This window comes from Peromyscus maniculatus, chromosome 22 (genome assembly GCF_049852395.1).
Source record: "Peromyscus maniculatus bairdii isolate BWxNUB_F1_BW_parent chromosome 22, HU_Pman_BW_mat_3.1, whole genome shotgun sequence".
Taxonomy (NCBI): domain Eukaryota; kingdom Metazoa; phylum Chordata; class Mammalia; order Rodentia; family Cricetidae; genus Peromyscus; species Peromyscus maniculatus.
Window position 1 is genome coordinate 20,501,382 of NC_134873.1, and position 23,163 is coordinate 20,524,544.

The 23,163-nt window shown below is 49.3% G+C and overlaps 1 protein-coding gene across 1 annotated transcript in view; it reads right to left on the reverse strand.

Annotated features, from left to right (window-relative positions):
* Klhl29 (kelch like family member 29) overlaps positions 1–23,163 on the reverse strand; it is a 310,216-nt gene that overhangs the window by 204,159 nt on the left and 82,894 nt on the right. Inside the window, exon 2 of the mRNA XM_076559386.1 lies at positions 20,886–20,993. The gene's annotated coding sequence lies outside the window, so the exon portion shown is untranslated. The remainder of the gene's footprint in view (positions 1–20,885; positions 20,994–23,163) is intronic.

The window sequence follows — 23,163 nt, forward strand, 5'->3', positions numbered from 1 at the left end:
TCTCAAAGCCACCTTTGTCTTTCATGGGGTTGGGGATATACAAGTATTTCTCTGAGTCCTCACGGCCCGAAGATCTGTATCTTGCTGGATATGGTGACCCACACATAACCCCAGGATCTGGGAGTCTGAACAGCAAGCATGAGACGCCCACAAGTTTGAAACCTGCTTGGCCTATACAGTGAGACCTTGCCCAATTCCAAGGAGGTGGTGTGTGTAGTGTGTGTATGTGTACACATTGTAAGAGTGTACACACACACATCACACAAAATAACGTGTGTTCAGAAGACAATCTCAGGTGCCCATCCTTGGCTTCTGTCTTGTTTTGTTGTAGCATGGAAACAGGCTAGCAGACCCTTGAGCTTCTATGGAGTCTCACATCTTGACTTCTCATCTCCTCATTGGAGTTCTGGGATTATAGATGCGTGCTACTGTGCCCAGCTTTATGTGGATTCTGAGGACTGGCTTGTGCTGCAAGATCCTTACCCACGGAACCATTTCTTAGCCCTCCCAAGGAGTTGCGTTGCTCACATTGGATAATTCTGATTGCCCCCAGCCCAGGGCACATCACCAGACCATCCAGCTACAGCTGTTCGGTAACGCTGGAGTAAGAAAATCAACACCCAGCCTGGAAGTCTCAGTCTACACTGGCAGAGACAGGGCCTTGAGCAGAATGCTTGTCAAATGACTCCATTTTGCAAATTCTTCATGAGTGGTGGCCATGGGCCCTCTAAGTCCTTCCTAGTCACCCCAGGAAAGGGAGGAGGGGGAGGGGGCAACATTAAACACGCCACTGCCTAGCGAGCTGGGCCGTGAGAGATCCTGCTACCTACTGCCTGAACACACTGTGAGCCGCCAGGAACCAGATGGTAAGCTGGTGCACAGGCATGGCGTCGGCACGTGTACCACAAGATGCACGAACAATAAAGCCTTGCAAAAGGCTTTCCTTGGGCAGCTGCAGCAGAGGAAACAGTATGAGGCAGGACAGAAGGGTTTTCGGGAAAACCTGGCATGACCTCCTCAACTTGGCCACTGTATGCTGTGTATGCTGTGTCACTTTGAGTAACACAGAGTGACAAACCCAAAGATCTTCTGTCTCTAGTCTTTAGCCTCACTCGGGCCCTGCCTTGGGTCTTCTAGGGTGATTGTGCCTAACACAGCAGTCAGGAGCCAACGGGACTATTTCTTTTAAAATTAATTTAACTTAAGTGGCATTAGAAGTTCAGCTCCCCAGTCGTATGAGCCGCATCCAGAGTTTTCCGTAGCATTTTAGCAGCATGGTGTAGGACAGCTCCATCACTGCTGAAGATTATGGGCTGTGGAGAGATAGGTTCCAGAATGGTCCCAATTTTCTTAGCTTTGCAAAAAGCATGAGGAAATCTATGTGCTGGCTACCGCAGCATCAAGTTCTCTTTCCAGGTTCCTCCACAACCTTGTAGCTCTTTCGGCACCCCAGAGGAGGGGCTCCCCTTGGCCCCAAAAGCCTGAGGTAAACGTAGAGGTGGATGAAGGGAGTCCGAGATATCTGAGAAAGAGCTGCTTCTGCCCAAACTTCAGACTCTCTGATGTTCATTAAAATCCTTGCTAGATGCCTTAGTCACTGTTCTATTGCTATGAAGAGACACCACGACCAAGGCAACTCTTAGGAAAGAAAGCATCTAACTGGGGGACTTGCACACAGTTTCGGAGGGTTAGTGGTAGTTCGTTATCATCATGGCAGAGAGCATGACGACATGTATGCAGGCACTGGAGCAGTAGCTGAGAGCTACGCACACACACACACACACACACACACACACGTATATGTGTGTGTGTGTGTATATATATATATATATATATATATATATATATATATATATATAGAGAGAGAGAGAGAGAGAGAGAGAGAGAGAGAGAAAACATCTGGGCCTGGCATGGGCTTTTAAAACCTCAAAGCGTATGACACACTTCTTCCAACAAGGCCACATCTACTCGAACAAGGCCATACCTCCTAATCCTAAACCTTTCACATAGTGCCAGTCCTTGACACTATTCAAATAATTAAGCACTCAAATAATGAGCCTATGGGGCCCATTCTTATTCAAATCACCACTCTAGATTTCTTAGCGATGACTTTTATATCCAGAATGTCAATTAACCCCTTCCTTAATATTTGAGGTTGAGAATTCATAGGCTCTTACTCCATGCTCACATGTAACTACTATATTGTGTACTGTAAATCTGCAAAGGACACAGATTGTTCAGTTCGTATCAGATACACAAAAGGGTACCTATGTATCATCCCATATCTGTCATCCATTAATTTGCTTGACTACAAGAACCATCTCACTATGCACAAGTATATAAAAACATATTGTGAATTTTACACTGGAAAGAAAAAGCCTAAGAGTCTAGCCTGAAATCTTAAGTTGGCCTTCCCTAGACCAAGCGGTCCCTAATACTACTCAGTCGATGTTCCATCCTTGGGCAACTTTATGGTGGCATAGGTTCCCACCCTTGACCACTTTGCGCTCCCAGCTCAGATGAACCCCATGTCCTGTGCACACTTTGACAGCTTTGGCCCAGCTACTCTTTTGGGATAGCTGAAAATTTCCTTCTTCCCCATGGGGCTCAAGGTTGTCTACCTTCAGGACCCAGTGGAAGACACTCCAGGGTGCAGGGACCTCCCCAGACACCCCAGTCCTCTGTGCCGGTCCCTCCTTGAAGTGTCTGCAGCACCTGCAGTTCCTGGCAGAGATGGGGGGGGTAAGTTCCCTATTTATTTTGTGAACTGCACCTACAGAAGGCTAATCTTGTGGGGGAGCCTCCTATACGCCTGTATACCCGAATTCTTTCAGGTCCATTCAAGCCCACGTGCCCAGGTAACTGCCCAGTCCTAGGAAACCCTGGATGCCTGTCCTGGCCCTGAAGTAGTGGAGATTCTGTACCGAGTAAGGGGAGGAGGAATGCAGGGAGGGTGGACCAAAGGGACAGTGTGCCAGAGAGGCAAAACATGGACAGACTGCCAGGGAGAAAAAAAGAGTGAGTCTCTTTCATCCTGTGTTCAAGTGATCACCGCTGCCAAGAAAGAAATCAGCTCAGCCAAGATACCCAAGGCCTGAAGGGAGCCAGGATTTCCTACCAAGAGAAACAGTACTGGGCAGGAGTGACTATGATTGGACATTAAGTCATTTGAAAGGGCTTGCGGTTTAATCCCCACCCCCCCCACCATATGAGAAACTCGTGACTCTTATATGGTTACAGAATAAATATAAACGTGACTTCCTCTTCCCAATTTACAGGGCTGACTTCACGTGCTTCCTCGGCATTTCTGACGGTCAACCATTCTCCTCGATGCTGGAGTGTTGGGAGGGTCAGAGCCTCACCTGCCCCACTCCCTGATCTGTTTGTAGGGCTCGGTAGGTATTAGAGACACTCTGAGAGAAGCACAACAGTGCACGGAGTGGGTGCAGGAGCAAACGCCCACTTGTCTGTGTTCGGCCAATACTGCCAGGGAGGCCAGGCATGAGAAAAAGCTATGAACAGCACATCACAGAGAGCTCCCTGGCCTGACCCCCTACAGCAGCACAGCCCCCTCCCTTCAGCTTTGGAGACCCTCTGAGGCCTCACATCTTAAAAGTATGCGGGGAGGTCACTGCCATACTCTGGGAAGGGAGCTGGTGCATGGCCTCCTCATGGGCAGAGAGCCGGGCCATTTCTGCGTGCCCCTTTCTAAATTTGAGAGGACTCGCAGGGAACAGAGGCAGGAAAACAGGTAATTTTTTTTAACAATCTGGTGATGTTCTGGGTCTTCAATTCAGAGGTAGGATGGGATCATGCCTGTGCATATCATTGTTACTTTAGCAAAACGTATCTAAATGTTACACATATTATTTCAAATATATCTTGTCTTGTAAAAAATTGTCTGTGGTATGCAAGAAAGCAAAAAAAAAATCACCAATTTAAGGTTGTTCTCACTTAGCTATGCAGCTCAGCATATAGGGAAAGCCGACATCCTCTTTGCAATGGGTGTGCCCCTCTCATGCCCCAAGGCCTGGCAGGCACAGCGGAGGCATCCAGGTGGAAAGATCACTCACCCGAGTCCACGCCATAGGTGACTGGCTGTACTTGGGCACGGGGACCAGGCAGCGGCTCCAGGATTTTGGTTCATAAGTAAAAACAAGCACTGGGGGAAGAACAGCTGGTGTTGAGTCTGGTGCTAGGATTAGTCTGCAACGCTAATCACAAGAAGTGGAAAAAATTAGGAGGTCCTGCCTGCCAAGGAGGTTTTCAAACACACGCGAGTGCGGCAGGCATGGTGGGATTAGATTCTCTCAGCGCCAATTGAAGTAGGTGTCCGCGAGTGAGAGCCTGCTGCTGAGCGTCACATCCCAGAGCTCCGGTTCCGACACGGTGGAAAGAGAGCTGCCACCCGGCTGGAGGGGTGGGAACCGTCGGAGGGGTGGGCAGTGTGAATTTCCAGTGCCCCTCTCTCTCTCTGATGCTCTCTGAGACGCTGAAACCAACAGAGAATGGGGAAAAAAGAAAGAAGGTCCCTGGTCTTGGGAGACACAGCAGGATGTTATTACACCAGCTGCAGATGGCTACCCAGGGCAGAGGGGGATGGACACTGTTTAACCTAGGGTTTCTATTGTTGTGATGAAACACCATGACCAAAACCCAAGTTGGGGAGGACAGGGTTTATTTGGCTTACACTGCCATATCACTGTTCATCATCATCCAAGGAGGTCAGGACAGGAACTATAAACAGAACAGAAACCTGGAGGCAGGAGCTGATGCAGACAGAGGCCAGGGAGGGGTGCTGTTTACTGGCTTGCTCCTCATGGGTTTCTTTAAGAACTCAGGACCAACAGCCAATGCCCTACAGCTGGATCTTATGGGGGCATTTTCTCCATTGAGGGTCCCTTCTTTCAGATAACTCTAGTTTGTGTATCAAGCTGACATAAGACTAGCCAGGGCAAGCACTGTACAGCTTTCCGTGAGATGCCATTCAGGACGTTCACAACAGTGAACAGGGAAATCCAGCAGCCAACCGAAGACAACCCCATACCTCAGCAGCAGCACTGTAACCTGCCGTGGGACCAGTGACAACAATGGCCTGGAACCCCCTCAGTAACAGCATGGCAAGGTGTGACTGGGGATTCCTATGACCTCCTGTGACCACCCTTAAGGGACAACTTCCAATGAGTTTCCTTCTACCAGTGGATTCGAGGCAGCATTAGTCACAGGAACCTCAGGTTAGGGTTCTGTGGGGAAGGAGGTCAGAGCCCCAGGGGACGAAACAGGTATTCCCACATCCCCAGAGCCAGGATGGAGATGGGCCAGGAAACAGACATGAAAGACTCCATGACTGTAGTTGGGTATGGGGAGAAGACCAAGACATGAAGAATAAAAGTGGTGACAGGTCTTCAGATACTAATGCCTAGATGGAGTTGAGGGAATCTAGAATCTAGCCGCCTCCTCCCTCCATAGTTACCACTAGCCAAAACTCACTGTATTACTGCACCACCAGGGTACCATTTAAGGGTTATTCGCTCTATCACTAGGCCATGATGAAGGGTCATCCACACCACTGTCAAGCCTTAAGGAAGAAGGAAGCACTTCTAGAGAGAGCTCAGCAGTCCCCAGGAAGGTCCCTGCAGTCCAATCTCTTGGAAAAATATGCCCGAGGGGTATTCATGACAAGTCACATGCTTCATGGCAGCCTAGGCTGGTCTTCGTTCAATTGGTCTGCACAGATCTGAAAAAGAGGCTTGGCTGTGACGGGCCTATTCCCACCCAGCATCTCCTTAGGGTCACAAGAAGACGTTTCCTCGGAGGAACAGCTGGGACAGATGTTCCCAGCATCCTTTCCCGCCCATCCCAGCTCCCCTAAACCCTCATTTGGGTGTTGCTATTTGCTTCTACAAAATGTAGAGCTTTTCAAAAGACATCCAATTTCCTTTGTTGCTATTCAGTTGCCATAGTCAATTAAAATCTATCAATGCCCCTGAATAAATTTGTGCTAGGTGAAGAAAGAGTCCCGGCACAATCTCGCGACATGATCTCTATTACCTTATGTTACTTTAATAGCTAGAGTAATAGTTTGTTATTAATGGAATTAAGCAATTTAGCTCAAGCTTCCCAGAGGTCTTTTAAGACAACTATTATAATTTGTATTCTCGGATTTTCCATTGAGTAGACGCCATGTGTTTTACATTACTTGCTAATGTTTCAAGAGATAGCAGTAGTATATTTAATATCTGGCTTTGTTTAATGATTCTAACCCTCTTTCAATGTTGGTAAGTGCTGCTGGAATTCAGAGCAGTTGAAAAGTCTACACTGGTACAAATAATTATCCCGAATATTGAATATTATTCAAGTCAATTTCAATTGGTACCTGCACTTTGCCATCTATCTGTCCTTAGGATTAGACCCAAAAATGTGAGTGTGGTGTGTGTGTTTAAGTTTTCTCAACAGAAAACAATCTCCTGTCCCCAGCGAGAAGGCCAGAAGACAAAGCATTTGCTTCTAGTACCCACACAGACGCATACATGGGCGCGCATGCACCCGCACGCATCCACGGCTCACACTAATTTAGCATATTTGAATAGAGTCGTATTTAAACAAGGATTTCAAAAATGTTTTTTTGATGGTTGCAAAACCTGTTTTTAGAAGAAATAAATGTATTCACTGCATTATGAAACAGCTTGAGAAAACAAGATCTTACAATGTACACCATCTCTGTATTTAAATAGTTTCATTTCTATTCATGAGCTCCTTGATTAGATACATGGAAAATATCATCAGTAAAATATGAATAATTCTGACAAATTAATAGCCGATTTTTTTAAAATGAAAATATGTGTAAGCATCTCATTCTCATTAGATAAAGCTGCCATCGGGGGTATATGAAAATTGTGGTCTGCCTGGCTGTGGTACAGCAAGTGTCAGAGACAGCAAAGCCCCTGGCCTGGGACCTCCCGGGAGCTTTGCTGGCTGTAAAGGGAGTGTGCCGCTGGCAGACCAGGTTGGGGCAAACCCAGCTCCATGCTTGTGTAGCAGCACTTCCTGCCATGATGGGAAGGAGGCAGGGCAAGATGGCTGAGCGATGAGATGCTGGAGCAGAAAAAGCAGCTTAGAGATCATCTTGTCCGATGGCCCATTAGATCTTGGCCTGTTTCCATCGTAGCAGAGGAAAGAGAGGTGGAAGTAACTCCCTTTTCAAGGCTACCCAATACATCCGAGAGAGGCTGGATTTGAAGTTTGGTGTGTGGGCTCCGGATCCAATGCTATTTCTATGCCAAAGTCTCATCGGGTGTATGAGTGGCTGCATTTTGCCAATGACCGTGGTGGCCAAAGGGGGCGGGCACACTGACTTAAAGGTCAGTGCCTTTGAGAAGAGGGAACGGCACGGGAGCTAGGAAGTGCTGAATAGCGAGCACTTGCTTCAAACCAAAGACCAGCGTGCACTTGGCTTTGGCACTAACTCTGTGCCCTTGGACATGTCATCTAAAATTTTTGAACTTCTACTGACTCATCTGTGAAAATGGGAACAATTCCTACTTGGTGAGGTTACTGCAGGGCACTCAAAAGGTTATATGAGGACTCAAAAGGTTATTCCCAACACCCAAGAAGCAAAGGCAGGTGAATCTCTATGAGTTTGAGGCCAGCCTGGTCTACATAGTGAGTTCCAGGCCAGCCGGAGTTACATAGTGAGACCCTGTCACAAACAAAACAACACAAAATACAATGGGTTTCACCACAGAGAACACTTCACACCGGCTCTTATTAAAGGAGGGTACTTTAAGGCCATGGAAAGACCACAAAGAACTTGGCAGAGTTCAACTCGCTCAACACATCTCTTCCTTTGGGACATCAGTGTCCCTGCCAATCAGCCTTTGGGTTGCAAACGTGCTATTCAGAGAACTCCAGAATATCCCTTGGAGTCTTGTGTACGCATGTCCATGGAGAGCCCCAGTGGACCTCTCTGGTCCTCTTAGTCCCCCAATTCCCATTGCAGAGGTGAGAAAACTGACTGTTACAGCTCATTTCCTAAAACCAGGACCATTCTCTCATGTGTTGCTAGGTGGTCAATGGCATCCTTTAACTCAGGTATCGGGCCCAGTCTGCTGAGACCTTACGACCTGCTGTCAAACAGCTGGTACTGGGTGGGCACAGATGTTTTATGGGGTGGGGTGGGCAAGGCTGGAGGCCCTGGTCATGTGCAATGGAGGAGGCTATCAAAGGTTTCTTTTCTCTTCTGGACCTAGACGTGTGGCCACCAGAGAGGCAATAGTTGGTTTTGTCTTGGGCCTGTCCAGCGAGGATGGCGGGAAACAAAGTTCTGAGTGGAGAAAACAGCGTATGATTGGCATGGTGGTGGGAAGCACCAGGTATGAGCTCTTGTGTGTTTTCAGCATGAGAGAAGCAAGTGTCTGTATTTGCCTTGGCCGACAGGGAACGCTGGAATCTAATAGTGTGATGGGGGTCAGTGAGCAGGATGAACTTGGAGAGATAGGAGAACTCAGTGGTCACTTGGGTTAGAGCTGTTGAAGGCCCATGGAGAAAGCCAAGAGCGATGGGGAGTGGGGAGGAAGGACACATAGGGCACAGGTAGGAGAGAGAGCCCAGAGTCTGGCGTCTGGCACAGAGAGGCAGAGAGGGAAAGCTGGAGTATGCCTCGGTGACTTAGGTCTGAGGAGGTGATGCTGCCATTCTTAGGAGTTGGGGGGCACAGTTGGAGACAGGGCTTCAGGACAGAGGTGAGTCCAGGCAGGTCTAGGGTACCCGAGGGGCACTCTGGTTGGTGGGGAGGGTGGACGGACATGTGGGACAGGAGCTTAGGGACAGATCTGGGAGCTGCCAGTTCATAGGTGAGGGACAGAAGATCAATAGTACTTGGAAGGCTGGAAGCGAGTGATAAGGGATTCAGACCACTCGGCAGGGATGAAAGAGACCACCAAAAGTAAGAGGATTAGGAACCGTGGGCCGGCACACCAGAGAACCGTACACCTCTGCACGCTACCAGCACGAGTCTTAGACTCCGGGGCTCAAACTCAACACACCGAAACCCGAGTCCATCACTACCGAGGCTCCTCAGGGCTGGCCCGTACTCCTTTTTTGGAGGGCTTTTGCCAAACAGGAGGAAGAAGGGCTAGAGAAACTTGTTCTGGGTCCCCGGGCAGCACGTAAGCTCCCAGGTTCTAGAAGGAACAGCTCAGGAAATGTTATTACCCAAGGACCCACCTGTCACAGGGCTTGAGGCAATGAGGGACCTTGTTAAAAAAAAAAAAGTAAAGAAAAAGTTCTGTGCCACTAGGGGCCCTTTGCCCTATTAGTAACCATGGGCTTCCCTACAACAGGGATGGATGCCGTTCTCCCTGGAAACAGAGAGTTTCGCTCTCAGATCTGATATAAGGAAGGAGGGAGGGGTAGAGCTCAGTCTGTCTCCTGGATTAGCCTAGGCAGCCTTCCAGAGCCTGCAGGGACCCTCATGACCCAGCTGCTGGCATAGGGGAGGGTAGGCTGGGAGCCCATCCTTTTAACCAGCCCTGAGGGGGAGCTGGTGCATAAACCAGCCTTCATATTGAACGGCTGCCACTCTGTTTACTTTCATAAGCCCCAACTTCCCATAAATCCAAGTCAGAATCAATCATCTTTTATGGGAGATATTAATGGCAATTCCATTATTTAAATCCAATCAATGCAGACTGCATCCCCCCCTCCTCTATTGTACTGAAGCCAAGTAGAGGGGGGGGCACTTTTGACCAAGCAATGGAAAAAAAAAAAAAAGATCCAATGACCTTGCTCACATCTCAGTACTGCAGAAAGATAACCGTGTAGGAAAAAGGATTCAATTTCTCTCCGTTTCTCCTGTAGAGGAGGGAGGTTTTAATTCCACTGGCCTAGGAAATACAAAAATTCTTCTCTTGCATTTATTATGAGCTGTCCGAGTACTGTCAGGGCTACTCATCATCACTGCTTTCATACAGAGCTGCTGTGTGTGATCTACGGCTTCCCAATCAGAGAAAAGAAACACACGTACTATGAACCCGGCTCTTCCAGGAACTGGCTTCAGTGGCCTACAAAATAGCTCATCTGTAGCCCAAAGAAGTGGAGGTTTGTATTTACTCCCAGAAGTAAAAAAAGAAAGAAAAATGGATAGAAAGATACAAAAACTAAGAAAGAAACTGAGTGGTCCAGGCGGCCAGCAGAAACCTCTAAAACAAAATAAAACAAAACAAAAATGCACCTGTGTAGTCTCCTGGCCAGAGGCACCCCTTTTCCACAGACTTTGACAAGTGAATGCATGAGTGACCTGTGATAGGCAGAGCTGGGGGCTTGCATCATCTGTGGATTTCTGGGAGAGCCCACCTAAGCATGAGGGCCCGGGAGCTACAGCCAAGAGTGTTTTCTCAAACCTAAGCCTGTAACCTGGGAGTTGACAAAATTCTCTTGGCATTACTTAAAAGGCACGCCACTCCTCTTTGTGACTCCCTGCCTCCTGGAGAACTTGGCATCCCCTCCATAGGACTTCACCCCCTCCTGAAGAATACCTGACTGCTTAGTGGGATGGACTTTTCAACGATGCTGCTCTGGTCACACACCTGTCTTCCTGGCTCCACAGGAGCCACACCCTTGGCTTGGGGGTCCCTCATCAGTTGCTACACTCACCCCTAGACTCCCTACACTCCACCAAGATGAGACCCTTGTCATTAATGCGAATGCTCTTCTCTCTGGAGGCTGCCTCGGAGACCAATCCAACAGGACAGGATTCTGAACACACTTCAGTGTGGCAGGAGAAGTAGGACTTCTGATTCACCCTGCCTTCAGAGGCATCTGGGGACTAGCTCTTCTCTATTTCCACTCAAAACAAAACAAGGGAAAAATGGGCTTAAATTGCAGCAAGAGAGATTTAGGTCAGATAGAAGAAAAGCCTGCAGGAGCCACTGGAACGGGACTTTGGGAGCTGATGGAATTTCCTTCCCTGGAGATCTCTGGGCGGAGGCTTTAGTGTCAGAGACAACCCATCCCCAGGGCTTACTGGAGATGGAGGAAGATGGCCGGCTAACAAGTCCGCCTCTGAGAAGGCTTCTCCTCCAGGAACACCACTTAGCAGCCCAGAGAACCCCTCACCGAGAACCACAGCCATTTGGATATGAACATGTCTGCCATTGAGCATCCGTCCCCGGAGCTCTTAGGTTTATCCTCTCTGCCGTCTCTCCCAGAAATGCCATGCTCTCTGCCTTGTGACAAAAGCCAGTTTCTCTCATGCCTGCTATTGGGGCTGAACAGCGTCCTTGTCCCTGTCTACAATAGTGTTTCCTTCCCTGTCCATCCAGCCACAGCCAAGGCACACTGAGTTCTGTCCCAGTGGGCTGGAGCGACAATTCCCCAGCCTCCACAGGACCGGCTAAGCTTGAGCAGGAGAGGAGAGGAAGTGCTAGCCTGGAGCAAGCCTCTGAGCACACATTTCTGGAGATACACTCTCTCTTCTGTATGGCAAGAAACAGGTAGTTGGTTTCACAATGACCACCAGAATCCTAGACGATTCCAAAGGAGGCCTGGGGGCAGGTTTGTGGCAGCCTGCAACCCACGTGTGGGATTTTCAGATGTGGTTTCACGTAGGTGACACGCTCCGCTCTATTTCCTCTCCTACACTCGTTCTCACTCCTGTTTTGATTTATGATGTCTTAATGGGTCCCTCTGTGTGTCCCCTGAATTCTCTTCTAGAACCAAGAAAGGATGGTGGAGGGGGGAGAGGGGGGTGGGTGTTGGTGTTTCATGCTCTTTCCTGGCTAGGGGCTGGGTCTAGCCTTTCCAGGCCCCAGGTATGAAAGTGGCAGCTTCCTTTCTAGGACACTCATGGTGGGAAATGACAGGCAATTGGAATTGGTCATGGGAGAGGCAGAAGATGTCCAGGGTAGAACATATCCCCCATCCTGAAGGCAAAGGGTTCAGTAGCAGCAGGGTATGCCACTGTGGTAGCCTGCCCATCAAGTCTGGGCCAGCGCCTCCCGAGAGGCAACACGGTTCAAGGGTGGATGTGAGAGGATGGGAGGTTGGAATGAGGGGCTCCAGCTGCTTTAGGCACTTCTAGGAAGAAGCATGTATTTGCCTGCTCCCACACTGGCCAGTCCTGACTACCCTGCTGGCTGCAGGAGAAGTTAAAGAGGCAGGAAGGACCTCACCCTGGGGCTGGTTAGTTCAGCTATTGAGAAATAAGCACATCTAAAAAAAAAAAAAAAAAAAAAACCACCGTGGCCACCTTTATCACACAGCCTGGCCACAGAGGTCCATGCAGCATTCCAGATGTGTGACAATAACATATCCACCACCCCACCCTGATCCTTGGAGCCAACAGCTCAAGACTCCGGTTGCCCGAGAAGCCTGGCGAGAATGTTACGTAAGTCCAGGCCTTGGGAAGGATCCTGTCCACTGCGCCATCATTCAGGAGAAGGAAGAATGGGGTCTGTTAGCAATGAGGTTGGAACCCCGAGGGCCTCCGAAGTGGCCCTGAAGATACAGGGCGGAGCCAGCTCTGTGGGTAGGGTGATGGATCAGGCAGGGGAGGGGCACTTTCCATAGAGCTAACTGGTCCTAAGTACCAGTCATAGCCAGAACTAAGATATATGGTATAGTGCCCCCCCCTCCCCCCCTCCCCCCTCCCCCCTCTTTCCTCCTCCTCCCCTGAGCACAGCCAGAGGCTGCAGTCTCGGCCCAGTAGACAGAAACCAATATGTCTGTTAGAAGATGGACATTCAGGTCTAGTGTCCTGAAGAAATCCCCTCCTGCCTCCTCCATGGTACCCCTGGTTTGGCCTCCAAATATCACTAAGATGCCTAACTACATAACTACCCACCCAACCAGGCAGATGAATCTATACAGGTGTCTCTTGGAACCCAACCCAATCAGGGGCCGGGGGTGGGGGTGGGGGGGTGGGGATGGGCCTCCTAATACTGTTTCACTGGGGAGTCACAGGTCACACAGACCCGGAGGGCGTGAGACACTGGCTAATTGTGACCGCCCTCATGTCATATGGACCTGGATTCCAGACCCAAGGTTCTGATAAAATGACTCTGGCAAGTTACTTAACATCTCCCCCTGATCTAAGCGGATTCCTCTGTAAAGAGCGTGGCAGTACTGACAGGTACAGGACTGGGGTGATTGGGGTGGGGTGGGGTGGGGTGGGGCGGGACCCAGGGGCAAATACGGCACTCTGTGTGTATTTCACTACACAGGCTTTCTCCTGCCTGAGCTCAGGGGCAGGTTACCCAGAGGAGGACAGGACTGAGCAGGGCTCTTAGGGACAGGCAAAGGACACTGGAGGTGAGCAGGGGACTGCCCTTCAGGAGAGAACCTCCTCACGGCCACACCCCCACCCCTGCCAAGCCTCATTTAAATGGATTATTGTTTATTGGCAGCTTATTCCATCTCTCGGGTTATGAATTATTTACCAGATAATGACTTCATAATTGTTAATGAGAGATGCCCCCAAGGACATGCTGACATCTCTTCTAAAGCCACAGTGCTAATTGTGGTGGAGTCCCAGCAGCTCTCATGGGGCCATATCCAGTGTCACTCCCAGGGACAGAGCCTGACAAGCCCTTGGGGATCCAGTGCATCCAACCACTCATGATACGGGTCAAGAGGATGGGCTCCAGTCAGTGGGAAGGGATGTGCTTCCATGGGGAACAGAAAAATGGATGCATCTTGGTGGCTGTTTGGGATCCTTGTGTGTGGGAGGAGGGCCACCCCAGCCTCCTAGACACAGAAGTCACCAGCTGACAGGTGTTCAGCCAGCCAGGGCAGCAGGATGCCGGACTATAGAGGGATGTGGAGAGACATACCCAGGACAACTTCTTTGAAGGTACTCTTGGTCCTCAAGAGAGCAGGAGTTGGGTCTCCATGCTCTGCCCTTGCTCCTTGGACTAACCGCAAGTCTATATAGTGCCATCCTTTAGGCATGAGTCCAGACAGTACTTGACGATGTTATCTCATTTAAGGCTTACGCATACCCCACGAAGTAAACACTTTCAGAACCCCTATTCACAGCTGAAGCAACTGAGGCTTGGGAGTTACACACTGTGCCGGGAAACGGGAGACAATGTTGGTATTTGAATCCGGGCCGTCTGGTACCGACAACCAGGCTCCCAACTTCCACAGCTCCCTAGAAATGTCTCTTTCGAGAACGAAAGATTGGACGAACGCATGACTACAGAATCTACTTGTCTCCATGTGGCTGGAATGTGAGGCTTTATATCAAGGGCCTGGGTTACAAGCAAAGTTTAGGGAGATCTTCCTGACTCCTACACACCATGAAGCATATTTCCAAGTCACCACCTTCATGCCACACCTCTGACAGTGTCCTAGAGATGGAGTTCCAGCCACTGCCCTCTAGAGGGTTCTGCAACAAGACCGGCCTGGGACCCACTACCGGGGAGCATGTCTACAGTTAGTCAGCAGTTCCTGGTGCATGGGCTCTGGCTCAGCTCTGCAGGGTGGCCCTCACATGCCCAGAGCAGGCCAGCAAGTAGATGAGGAGCCAGATACACAGGAAACAGTGGGGGGCCCACAGCAGAGAGGGGCCCAGGGCTGAATGGGTCCTGGGGGTGCCCCAGCATCAGGTCTTCACTCAAAGAAAGAGTTCTCACAAGAAGCACTGTTCGAGGAAAGATGAGATACTGAGGTTTAAGAGGCCAAAGCGCTCCAACGAGTACATTAGCCCAGGAGTCAGGACTGGAGCAAAGTCCATCCGTCACTGGCTGGCACAAGGAAGAGCTTTCTCATTGGATCCCAATGTGTCAGCAATGGCACCTAAGCGCGTGCCTATGGAAGATGGCAGAGCACTCCAAATGCATGTTAGAAAGCCTCAGAACCGGTGTTAAATAAATAATCACACTCTCTATTCTGGGATGGAGAGGCAGGGTACCACTCTACGTGCTAATGGGAGGGTGGGGCTCCGGGGCTGGCCGGGATCCCTGCACAAGCACGCACATCCCTGAGTACTGAGCTCCAGGAGAGCCCTTCTGAAGAATTTCTCTGTGTTCTGATTTTATTTCCCACGGTCAGCATCTGCCTGGGTACCCGGGGAAGGGGCGGGAGTTGGGTTAATTGTTACCTCTGTGCTGTTATTAGTTTACTTTGTAAAAGCAGAAATAGGCTTTTAATGATTTCTTTTTTGTTGTTGTTGTTGTTGCTACCTTACAAACCAGATGCTTTTATCTAAATGAGTTGCTACAAATCAAAGGAAGGGCCCAGGAGAGTTGCTAGGCTGCTTCTGTCTTACATGGGTGGGGAGGCAAGCTTATGCTTGGTGAATGAGGCTTAAGCATCTCCATCCTCTCCACAGCCAGCTTGCTTATAATCGAGAGTAAAAATACCAATTTGGCAGCTGTAACGGATGAGCTTCTGAGTGGCCTAGATCAGAGGATACAGAAGCAAGCATCATGGTCTCCAGGATGTGATGGTACTTCTGTTTCCAATGTAAGCTTTGGGTTGGGGATTCTTCTCCCACGGTTCCTGAAGTACTACTCCCCGGGCTTAGCATGGTACCCGGCGTTATAGAAACTGCTTTAGAAACATTTGTTAAGCATGTTCTCCCATAGCACTTCGGGTAAATTCTTGTTGCATCCTCCCCACGTGCTAACAGTGTGTTTAGTTGCTGGTCTCCCCGCAGGAAAGCTCATTAAGGATAGAGCATGGGTTGAAGCTCTCTGGCTAACAGATGTGGAATGATACCCAGTGTGTGGCTGCCCAGAGGTGCTTCAAGGAACGAAGCAATGAGTACCGTGGCAACCCTTTGCCTCGCCGTGTACAGAGTGTGCATCCTGCAGCCTCGACGGCTTCTGGCACTGTCTGTTCCAGGAAGAGGTCATGGCGGGGAGAGTGGAAGAGAAATTCGGGGCAATAAGAGAAAAGTTTAAAAGAATATCTTATTTGTTTTAAGGAGACAGTATCTCAATATGCAGCCCAGGCTGACTTCCAACTCCAGATCCTTTGCCTCCTTGGTACTGGGCTTATAGGCATATACCACCAAAATGGATTAAAAATCACTTTTGAGTGGTTTTTAATTATGGGCGAGGTCACCTATAATGGATGAAGATCCACACGTTTAAGAGTATGGCCACTCAAAAATACACACCTGGTCCTTTACTAGAGCAAGGCTGGCAAGGCCACTATGACCCTAGTCCTTTTTTTTTTTTTTCCAAATTAAAAAAAAAAAGTATTCCATCCTAGGCTTCTCACAGAGTCCAGGCTGGGGTTAACTTCCACGCCTCGTTCTCAGCCGTCTTCACAAAGCTTTTCCCAACTGTTCCCAGCAGTCCTGCAGGCAAGGGTGCCTACAAGCTTCGGAAGGGCACTCAGAAAGTCAAACTCAGACACAAAAACAAACCCCGAGGTTCTCAGAGACGCTAGCTACTTCCAGCCTAGGTGACACACGCGCTTCTGCAGACAGAAGGAACGGGGATGTGCCCCTTCACCCGACCCATCACCGGGTAAGTGGGATTTCTATGCACATACAGGCTCTGTGCCCCCTGGGTCCTTCCAGGGTCTCTCCTGCCTTCTGGTGGCCCAGGTAAACAGGTGACAGTTTGAATCGGGAACAGCAATTCAAGCTAGATACCCTTCTAGTGAGAACAACTCAATTAGAACTCCTGGTGGACAGACCTGGGCCTCCAGAATGGGCAAAGCTGCCTGGGTTGTGATGCTGTGCCCTGAAGCTGGACGTTGTGGGCCAGGTGGTATGGCTGATCCCTTCCTTCAGTGTGCCCTCATAGTCTGCCCTCAGTTTCTTCTCATTGTCCCATATGGTTTTCTCCCTCAGTGTCCCCAGAGTCCCCTGACAGGAGAGTTCGGAGTTAGGCTCACTCTGTGGATGCTCCCACAGTTCCTGGGAGATTGGACTTGAAGCTGGTGGGCTGTCTCTAATCCCAGGGTCCTCTCCATCACACTGCCTATGAGGAGATGGTCTGTGGTTTTGCAGAACGTGACCTTCTACACCCATGGACTGATTGGGCCCTGTGCTGGGCCTGTGGAGAAAAGGATAGACCCTGTCCTCTAGAATGGGAAGAGAAGGAAGAGGAAACCCTCGTGCAGAGGATACAGATGCAGCCAGGGGATTCAGAGTGCTGGAGAGTCCCTGGAAAGCCCACAGGAGACACCAACAAAGGAACTTTATTTTAGACAGGCTTAATCCAAGAAGGACTCTGAAAAATAACTGATAAGCCGAGATAGAGAGCCCAGCTGGGTGTCAAATCCAGGGCACAGCTGAGGTAGAAGAAACGGACGACACTAGAGAGATAGAAAGCTGGGGAGGGGGGAACCTTAGGGCAGTGGTTCTCAACCTGTGGGTCTCAACCCCTTTGGGGGTCGCATATCAGATATCCTGCATATCAGATATTTACATTACGATGTGTAACAGTAGCAAAATGACAGTTATGAAGTAGCAACAGAATAATATTATGGTTGGGGGGGTCACCACAATGTGAGGAATTGTATTAAAGGGGTCACAGCATTAGGAAGGTTGAGAGCCAGTGTCTTAGGGAATGGAAAGAGGAGCCAGAAGAGATCTGCAGCTCCCACAACCAGGGAGGGCACAGCTGTACGACCAATAAAGAGAGCCAGAGAAGCCACTGAGGTCTTGGGGAAACTTCTGATGGAAAGGCATAAAAGGCCCTTGAAAGAGAGTGTGCAAGAATATGCCAGCCAGAGTCAAGGCCCAGCTAAGGCCACGGTGGCATTAGAGTGTCCAGATGGTGGCCATAGGCACATTGCTTTCTCAAGGGCTCAGATGTCTAGTGGAGGAGGTGGCTATGGAGGTCCCTGGGGTGGGCCAGGAAAGGCAGCAAGATTATGAGGGAATGGGCAGAGCAGCATGGTGATGTCTTCACGGCTCATCCTTGGGGTGGGGACCACAGAAATCTCACGTAGATGGACAGGAGCCAGCACAGGAGAAGAGGAACTGGCTATCTTAGGGAAATGAGGCTCCCCTAAGTGGGTAGAGGAGGCTGGCAGAGGACAGAGTGTGGTGGAAGGGTGTCTCTACAACTGATTTAGGGGCAGTGACGCTGGAGTGAGTGCAGACGCTCAGGGCCTGAACATGAACAGCTGCCATCCACTCTGGAGGCACGTGTTATGATTTGGGGGATACAGGACATGTAGGGCATTTTGCTTGCTTGCGCGGGGGGGGGGGGGGGGGGGGGGGAGGTTGGGGTGGAAAGACTTGGGACGACTGTAAGAGACGGTTCCAGAGTCCCAGGGACAGAGGCAAGGGATGCGGTGCAGGTCTGTTCTCAGTGCCAAGGGAAACTGGCACCTGTTCCAGAGCTCAGAAGTCTGTTCCTACCATCCCTAACCAAATCTTCAGTTCTGCACAGACTCGAGTCTCCAGCTCGCCACTCCTGGGAGCACAAACGTCACATTTCTCTCCCACTGCTCCTGGGACCCCCTTCTTGTTCCTTGGGTGGTTTCCATGCAGCTTCAGAGAGCAGGCAAGCTGCTCTCCACCCACTGTTCCTGAATTGGCCTGTTTTGTAACAGGACCCAGTGGACTGGTCCAGGAGGGTTTCGACTGGACAATGGGTACCATAGTGGGCTCCCAGCATCTTTACTTATCCTCTGGGGGGGATTAGTGGGTATCCCGACCAGACATAAGAAGCATATCTGGTACTGGGCCCATATATGATGGGAACTCACAGAGACAGTCCTGGCTGGGTCCAGAGTTGGTGTTGGTGGCATGTAGACAGACAAAATTCAGAGTTGCATTACATACCACTTCTACCCTTCAGGAACTGACCACTGGTAGGCCAGACAAAGATCCACTAGAGGGACTCCAGTCTCGGGGCATGCAGATACTAAACCCCTGAAAAGGTATACTCTATCTGGTATGCCTGGTGAGAACTGTCAGGCCAACCTCCTCCCCCATCCTGAATCTACGCATGCTTACCCCAAGTTGGGACACATCTGAGTTCCATGCCAAACCTGCAATGGCATCAGGGAATAAGAAGAACCAAACTAAGGGTAGCCATTTTAAGGAAGCAAAATCACTCACTCCTTCAGGGTCTCCCCAACCTCTTCCTTCCTGGCACACAGTCAGGGCAGAATAACCCAACGAAAGCGGTCTTACAGTGAAGCACACCTCCAAATTTCTTCTTTATACCCCATTTGCTGGGAAGGAGACGGCTCCCAAGCATCAGTCACAGAAGTCACGCATCCCCCAAGGCCTACGACAATGGACAAGACAGTCCCTCCACCCCAAACCCCAGTCAGAGGCGCTATTAGGTTCATGCCAACAGCTCACCAGCTCTCTGGGTTAGGAGCCTGCCCGTCAGTCTTTCTCTGTGCTCTACCTTCTGCTTTATCGCTGGGAAGAAGCTGCTGAGGCACAGTTGGGTGGTGGGTGCCTTCCTGGCGATATCTGATCCAGGCCCAGCCTGTAGCCTCCTCTAACTTCCTGATGTCCATCTCTGCTGTCTATAACCTGGGTTCCTAGAGGCACAGTTTTTTCCTTCCCTCTGTGTCTGTGAAGAATCCTGGAATAATATACTACCTTCCACGGCACCGTCACTGAGTCCAAAGACAAGGCTCTCTCCTGACATGGAAGGATCCCTGGTTGGCCTGATGCTCTAAGCTAAGTGGCGAGCATCTGCTGGTCACAGGTATAAGCCTCCTGGCCAGGAGTTCTCAAGAACATGAGCCTAGGCCAGCTGAGCCTTAGTGATCCCGAAACCCCGCCCCCGCCCCCCCCCCCCAGCCTCAGCTGCTTCATGAGTGGTAGTAATTGTATGAGTGTTGGTGAGTCCAGTTGCGGGCTCATCCCTGTGGCAGGCATGTGGTGCCTGGCTTGCCGGCAGGTGACAGAAGAAGGCTACAGCTGCTTTTCCTCAGATTTATGCTCTCATCGGGTAGGCCACAACTCACCCCTGCACACCCCCACACCCCCGCTGCCACTCCCTAACCCACTTGCTCCTGGATTGACAGTCTAAACGTTAGGCCAGATCTCTCTGAATTTAATACCAGGAAATAAATGACTATGCAAAGTACGTTCTCAGAAATGTATTGTGTGGTACTGCTACAGCAGATGATTAAAAAAAAATCCTAAAAGTCCACCTTTAGGGCATTAAGTAGGTTATGTATTTTGTGTGTGTGTGTGTGTGTGTGTGTGTGTGTGTGTGTGTGTGTGTGTGTAATTATTATGTACCTAGAATAGGAAGCTTTGACAAATGATGATACAGATTTCTAATTGCTGAGATAAAATGCTGCCCTAACATACTGTTGAATTAAAATAGCATTTACCCTTGGTAGTAGTGGGTACAGTGTGATCCCATGTATGCATGCATAGACCTATGTACACATTTTATGTATGCACAGAATTTTTTTATCTCTATAGGATATAATTATATTATTTATACGATTTTAGGTTTCTTTCTATATGTAAATGCACATATATACACATATGGGGTTTTTTTGGTGTTTGAGGTTGAATCTGGGGGCCTTGTATATGCTAAGAACTCCTTCTACCTCTGAGTGATACCCTCAGCTTTTAGAGGTGACCTTTTAAAAAACGTAACTTTTTTTTTTCTGATAATACATTTTAGTAACAAAAAAGCTGAACTGTAAGATTTGAACTTTCTCAACTCCAAAAAGAAAAACAACAGATTTTAAGATATTTCAAGGTCATGTAGGCCAGCCCCAGATCTAACTCCTACAGACACTCAAGATGGAGGTCAAGATGGCTTATGGGGAGCCCTATGGCTTACACACCTGTGGTAAAACTCTCCTTAACCACTGAGTAAGGGACCAGTACCATTTCCCTCTTGCCTAGCCCCTCAGAAGGAGAAGACAGCCAGCTTTGCCTAGGCAGGATGCCTCCCTCATTCCAGGCTTGTTAAGTAGAGACCTACCTTGCGCCGTCCGTCTCTGGTGAGCTCAGGATTCGTCCCCAGGATGCAAAAACTTGGATGGCCACCAGCACTTAGCAAAGCGTGGGCATAACGAGGAAGCCAGACAGTCTGGAGAGAGAAAGAGGATGGAGAAGAATGGGGTCGGGGTGTGGAACAAGCATCATTTTTGTGAACTCTCGATTTTGAGTTCCAGTATCTTAGATGACCACCACCCTTAATGGTTGCTTGTCTCCACTTCACGTTCTTCCCTGATGCTGACCCTTCCTCCATATGGACTCTCTCAAACAAGGGTACCAAACTCTGCCATAGCACACCCAGACGATGGAGTACAGTGAGTAGTCTCCTCCCCACCACACAAGCTACCCCTAATCCCCATCACGGAGCCATTAACATGGAATTAGAGTAAGAAGGATGGCATTGTTTCCCACCTAATCCACCCAGAGCAGTTCTAGATGGAAAACCCTCCAAGAAATTCAGTCTTTAATACTGAAAAGGCCATAAACTCCAGAATTACAATAACAGATCATTACTTCTTTTAGACAATGGGGAAGAAGACCTTGAGGAGGTGAAGAATGGAATCCTTGGAGAGAAATGTTTTAAATATAGATTTAATACCTACTAGGAAGAGGCTATCTATTATGGGGAGGCAGAGTGATTCCTTGTTCACTCTTTCAAACATAATATATGAGAAAGCCATCGCCATGATGGGAAATGGCACCCTCCCTGCAAAAGCACAGGACTGTCATTACCTGGGAATCAATATATTTTTTTTTAACGGAATATATCATTATCAATTGATTTTCCTTTTTCCTCTTAGCACTCCAGGGTCCTGGCTAGCAGGAGAAAGCTTTAATGTGGTATGAAGGATTTGGACAGGTAAATAAGTTATTGTAAACAAATCCCACCTCATGGCCAGCTTCTGACGACACGACAGGCCATTTGCTGATCCTCTCTACCTAAGCTTTTTCAGCTGCCTCTGACAGGGACACCCGTGAGCCATATCAAATAGCCATTTGAAAGCCGAAGGTGGCAGAAATATTACTTTTCCCAAGGACAGAGCGTTCCCTTTACGATTAAGAAATAACCTCTGTGGGGAGGCAAAATGAGCCAAGGTCACCATTTAATTTTGACACAGAGCCAAAGTCGTGAATACATTTCCTCCACCAAGCCAGTGTGACGCATGCGGAGACATCGATCACTTCAGCCACAAGGTATTGGCAGCAGTGGCGATCGGAAGATCAATGAATTTCTGGGAAAGATCCTGAGCAGATAGGTGTTGGTGAAAAGAGAGGTCTAGAAGACAGTGGTCACACTGATTTTAGGTTCTCAAGAAACTCATTCATTCATTCATTCATTCATTCATTCATTCATCCATTCACTCATTTCTCGTTTACTCAGTAACTATTGAGTGCCTGAAGCCTAATAAGGTCATTTTCTAGGCAATGGAAGTGTATGAATGAACAAAACAAAAATATCACTCCCCCTCATGGAGTCCATAGTCTGGTGGGTAAAAACAGACAAGAAACCATGAACTTGATAGGTGAAAACTGTATTAGAAGAGGGTGAGTGGCTGGAGTGGAGGATACTGTCTGGGGACTGCTGTACAATTTCAACAGAGGGCGCGCGTGAGGTTGGCATCACAGGGGTGACATTTGCGCACATACTGGAAGGGAATGAGGAATGGGTGACGCAGGCGTCTAGGGCCAAGGGAAGAGGCAGTGCAAAGTGCCTTGGGGATTGGGACACCATTTTAAGATCACCGAGGAAGTCTCTGTGGCTGGACCTGGGACCTGCCAGCAGAAGACGGACAGAGCTGCAGTGGCGGGTTCTCAGAGTGTGGAGGGACTCGTAGGCCACTGTGAAGGCTGTCAATCAAAAGCAGGAGGATCCTTGCTACCAGGCAGCCGAGAGAGATCTTTCAGAAATGCAAGTCAGATTATCTGCTTTTCTTCTCCTCCACCTACATAGTTCAAGTCCCTCTGGCCAGAGGACGCCATGACCCAGGTTAGACCCAAGGGAATACAGCACAGGCAGACGGGAGGCTCAAGGGACAGTAGTGGGAAGGGAATACGGAACAGTCTATGACCTACAACAATGGCCTTGCGTTCCTACTCTTTCGTGTTAGGCACCACTTCCAGAGGAGGTCACTGTGAGGGTTCTGAAGGGAATCAAGCCACATGCAAAGCCAGGATCTTCTGATAGGAAAATGACCCATGAGCCAGTGTGCTGGAAATACTCCATTCATCCGGGTCAGCTTCTTACCCTACTGCCTGCTCTG